Source organism: Lepidochelys kempii, chromosome 28 (assembly GCF_965140265.1).
Source record: "Lepidochelys kempii isolate rLepKem1 chromosome 28, rLepKem1.hap2, whole genome shotgun sequence".
Lineage (NCBI taxonomy): Eukaryota > Metazoa > Chordata > Testudines > Cheloniidae > Lepidochelys > Lepidochelys kempii.
Window position 1 is genome coordinate 1,274,938 of NC_133283.1, and position 4,720 is coordinate 1,279,657.

Genomic DNA, 4,720 nt, shown 5'->3' on the forward strand with positions numbered 1-4,720 from the left:
CCTGTACAGGGGTGATCATCTTCCTCCGCACCTCCGGGCGGGATTGGTGGGGAGCAGCCCCCTTTCGGGGAGGGGGGAGCAGCCTCTTTTCAGGGTGGTAAAGGGATCCCAAGTCTCTCCTGAGCTGGGAGATCCCTGCCCCCCATCCCCCAAGGGTACACAGATAGGGGGCACCATGCTTCCCAGCCCCCATCCGCACACCGTGATTCCTGGCGGGGGGGGGCCAGTTTCCAGCAAGGCCCCCCTCCCAGCCCATAATCAGGGAGGTGTTAATGGGCAGCACGTGTCCCCTTCTGCCAGCCGCCTGCGAATTGCAAAGGCCCCTTTGATCTGCCTGCCCCTCCCCCCTCCCTTCCCATTGACACCAGGGGGGAAGGGGCCCGGCGGGGGGTGCGTGTGTGAAGGTGCAAACTTTCCCAAGAGATCCAGCCCCAGCCCCCAGCCCAGCTTCAGCCACCACAGGGTTACATATAGATCTGCATAACACACATCAATATCACAGGGTTACCTGTGTGTGCCCCATAGATCTGTATAATACAGATAAATATCACAGGGTTACCTGTGAGTGCCCCATAGATCTGTATAACGCACATCAATATCACAGGGTTACCTGTGTGTGCCCCATAGATCTGTATAATACAGATAAATATCACAGGGTTACCTGTGCGTGCCCCATAGATCTGTATAATACACATGAATATCACAGGGTTACCTGTGCGTGCCCCATAGATCTGTATAACACACATCAATATCACAGGGTTACCTGTGCATGCCCTATAGATCTGTATAATAGACATCAGTATCACAGGGTTACCTGTGTGTGCCCCACAGATCTGTATAATACATGTCGATATCACAGGGCTACATTGGGCTTGCCCTATAGATCCGTCTGCAATATGTCGATACCACAGAGCTTCATGGGATTTCCCTATATATCCGCATGCTATGCATCAATATAAGAGTTGCAGGGGCCCATGGATCTGGTCAGAGATAATGGGGGAGGGGGCGAGATACCACAGTAAGACGGGCCTGTGGGTCTGATCTGGGGGGCAATGCAAATAGTGTGGCGGGTATGGTTGTGGGAGGGGCAATAGTTGTGGGGCCAGGCAGAAGAGGCCGGTGCAGGAGGCCGGGTGGATTGTGGGGCGAGGGGACACGACAGGGGGCAGAAGCCCTGCAGCACCCCAAGAACGTCACCGGTTCCCCCTCTCCAGGAGAGGACAGCGCGGGTGTGGCAGGACTGGCGTGGGGAGAAAATTCTGGGCTCCTAATGGTCTCTCTGACCCAGCAAAGAAAGACAAGGCCAAACCACTGGCCGGAGGTCGAAACCAGCCCAATTCCCATTGGAAATCGGTGCCAGTTTTACACCGGAACAAACTGCCCCGAGGATGGTGGAGGGTCCATCGCTCGGCAGCCTGGAGACCTTCCGCCAGATGTTTTAGCCCAATCGTTCTCAACCAGGGGTATTTGTACCCCAGGGGTACGCAGAGGTCTTCGGGGGGTCCATCCACTCATCTAGAGATCTGCCTCGTTTTATCACCGACTACATAAAAAGCACGAACAACGTCAGTACCAAGTAAAATGTCACACAGACACGGACTTCAACTCCATGGATCGTCGCGTGGCAATTATCACGACTGTTAACCGTTTAGTATTAGCATCGTTATTCATAAGCCAGAACCGTTAGCCTGAGTCCGACCCGTTCACGTCAGCCTGGGGATGCGGGCCCAGGGCGTGTGTATGGCCGCGACGCGCGCTTGCTCACAACTCGGAAATCAATCGGGCCTCGGCATCCCCGATTTCCAGGGGCCCGGCCCCCTCAACTCCCAGGGCCAGGGCCTCTTCGCGCCCTCCCCCCACCCTGCCCCCTCGGTGTCTCCAGCCTGTCCCGTTGCGCTTCACAGGGTAGTTTAATTAAAGGGTCGGTGGGCAAACCTATTAAAGGCCCCTCTGCCCCACACGCTCAGGGGGAGAGATTAGAGGGGGGGATTAGAGAGCCAGGAGGCAGCACTAATCCCCCGCCACCCCCCAACCTGCCACCCTTGACTGCTCGCTGCATCCAAGCCCCTTTGTGGTGGGGCGGAAGAGAGGGCTGCAGATGCCATCAGGGAACCCTGGCCTCTGCCACGGGGCAATGGGGGGAAGTGGGTCAGATCCAGCCCAACAGGGATTTGTGCCCAGCCCCCGATGTTCTTCTCCCCAGTGTACTTCTCCCCACAACCCCACACGTGGGGATCTATCTATCTATCTATCTACCTATCTATCTATTCCCATCCACCCCCTCTATCTATCTATCTATCTATCTATCTATCTATCTATCTATCTATCTATCTATCTATCTATCTATCTATCTATCTATCCCCATCCACCCCATCTATCTATCTATCTATCTATCTATCTATCTATCTATCTATCTATCTATCTATCTATCTATCTATTCCCATCCACCCCCTCTATCTATCTATCTATCTATCTATCTATCTATCTATCTATCTATCTATCTATTCCCATCCACCCCATCTATCTATCTATCTATCTATCTATCTATCTATCTATCTATCTATCTATCTATCTATCTATCTATCTATCTATCCCCATCCACCCCATCTATCTATCTATCTATCTATCTATCTATCTATCTATCTATCTATCCCCATCCACCCCATCTATCTATCTATCTATCTATCTATCTATCTATCTATCTATCTATCTATCTATCTATTCCCATCCACCCCATCTATCTATCTATATATCCCCACAGTGGTTCTCAACCTTTTGTACTGGTGATCCCTTTCACACAGCAAGCCTCTGAGTGCGACCCCACCCCCTTATAAATTAAAAAAAAAGTTTTTATATATTTAACACCATTATAAACGCTGGATGCAAAGCGAGGTTTGGGGTGGAGGCTGACAGCTCACAACCCACTTGTAATAACCTCACGACCCCCTGAGGGGTCCCAACCCTCAGTCTGAGAACCCCTGCCACACACCCCCTCTATCTAGCTCTCTCCCCATATGCCCCCTCTATCTATCTATCGCTCTATCCCCAGACACCCCCTCTAGCTATCTACCTATCCCCATCCACCCCCTATCTATCTACCTATCCCCATCCAACCTCTATCTATCTATCTATCGCCATACACCCCCTCCCCTCTCCCCATCAGCAGGGTGTCTGCTACACATTGTAATTAGGGATGGCAGGTCTCACTGTCCTATGTGTTATCAATCCGCCTGTATGAACCATCTGCTCAGAGGCTGGTTGGGGCAATGAAAGTTTTGGGCGGCTCACCCCTTCAGGGTGTTGGGGTGGGGTGGGGGTACCAAAAGACAGGGGTCCCCACTGCAGACACATGGTTCTACTGAGATTTGAACTCAGATCACTGGATTCAAAGTCCAGAGTGCTAACCATTACACCATAGAACCCCACCAAATATGGGGATCTACAAGGATAAGGAAGCCCTAGACTGTGTTGGGGGGTGACTTTGGCATTGGGAACACATTCCCATGCCATGAATACTGCTGCGGTCCAGGTTGCCCCACCTCCAAGAAGATCTCTTAGAATTGGGAAAGGTCCAGAGAACAACAATGATTAAGAGCACGGAGCAGCTGAGTAAGGAGAGATGAAAAAGACGGACCGCTCATCTTAGAAAAGAGACGACCCAGGACGGATATGAGAGAGGTCTAGAAAATCATGACTGGGGTGGAGAATGTGACTAATTTAAGGAAGTGTTATTTACCCCTTCACCATAACACATGAACCAGGGGTCACGCGATGAAATGACTAGGTAGCAGGTTTAAAACAAACCTAAGGAGGTATTTCTTCACAGTCAACCTGTGGAACTCCTTGCCAGAGGATGTTGTGATGGCCAACTGTATAACAAAGTTCAAAAAAAGAATTAGATAAGTTCCTGGAAGATAGGTCCATGAATGGCTGTTAGCCAAGAGGTTCAGGGACACAGCTCCATGCTCTGGGTGTCCCTCAACCTCTGACTTCCCCAGATCCACAGGGTCTGGTCTACGCCCCAGGCCCTTGGGAGTGACCCCTTTAGTGCATCAGGATTAGGTGGACCAGATGTCCCATTTTTAAAGGGACACTCCCGTTTTTGTGGACTTTTTGTTATATAGGCGCCCATTACCCCCCACCCCCTGTCCCGTTTTTTCACAGTTCCTCTCTGGTCACCCTAATCAGGATTCAAGGACCCATACCACTCCTGCCATACTTGGAAACTGGGCCTTCAAGCAATTCTCTTTCTCTTTGGCTCCTGGTGTACGTGCGTAGGTTGGTTTGAGCCAGAGCTTAATGACCCATTCATACCACTACAGAGAGTCAGGTGACACAGCACCCACCCCATCCCCACTCTGCCTCTGCAGCAGTTTTTAATTCTTTGAGTGCTGCGCACAGCAGCACAAAGCACAAAGGGAAACTGAGGCACGCATCGGCTTCACCAAAACACTACCAAAGTTCCCACTTTGTCACACCAGGATCCACAGGTTACTAGGCCAGAAGTGGCTGCTGTGAGCATGTAGTCCGACTTCCTAAGGTCCATTTTCCCATCCTTTAATCATTCACGTGGCACTTCTCAGACCTCTCCAATTTATCCACATCCCAACTGTGGATAGGGCCTTGCCTTACGGTCCCGTCTGGGGTGCCATCAATGCTTAATTTGTGCTGCGGCCAGGAGCCCAGCGGTGCTGGGGCTGTGAACTGGCAGTTCACAGCC

The 4,720-nt window shown here is 51.4% G+C and overlaps 1 non-coding gene across 1 annotated transcript; it reads right to left on the minus strand.

Annotated features, from left to right (window-relative positions):
* Positions 1–3,350: 3,350 nt before the first annotated feature.
* Positions 3,351–3,422, minus strand: TRNAQ-UUG (transfer RNA glutamine (anticodon UUG)). Its single transcript has one exon. It is a non-coding gene; the product is annotated as a tRNA-Gln (tRNA).
* Between the last annotated feature and the right edge of the window lie 1,298 nt (positions 3,423–4,720).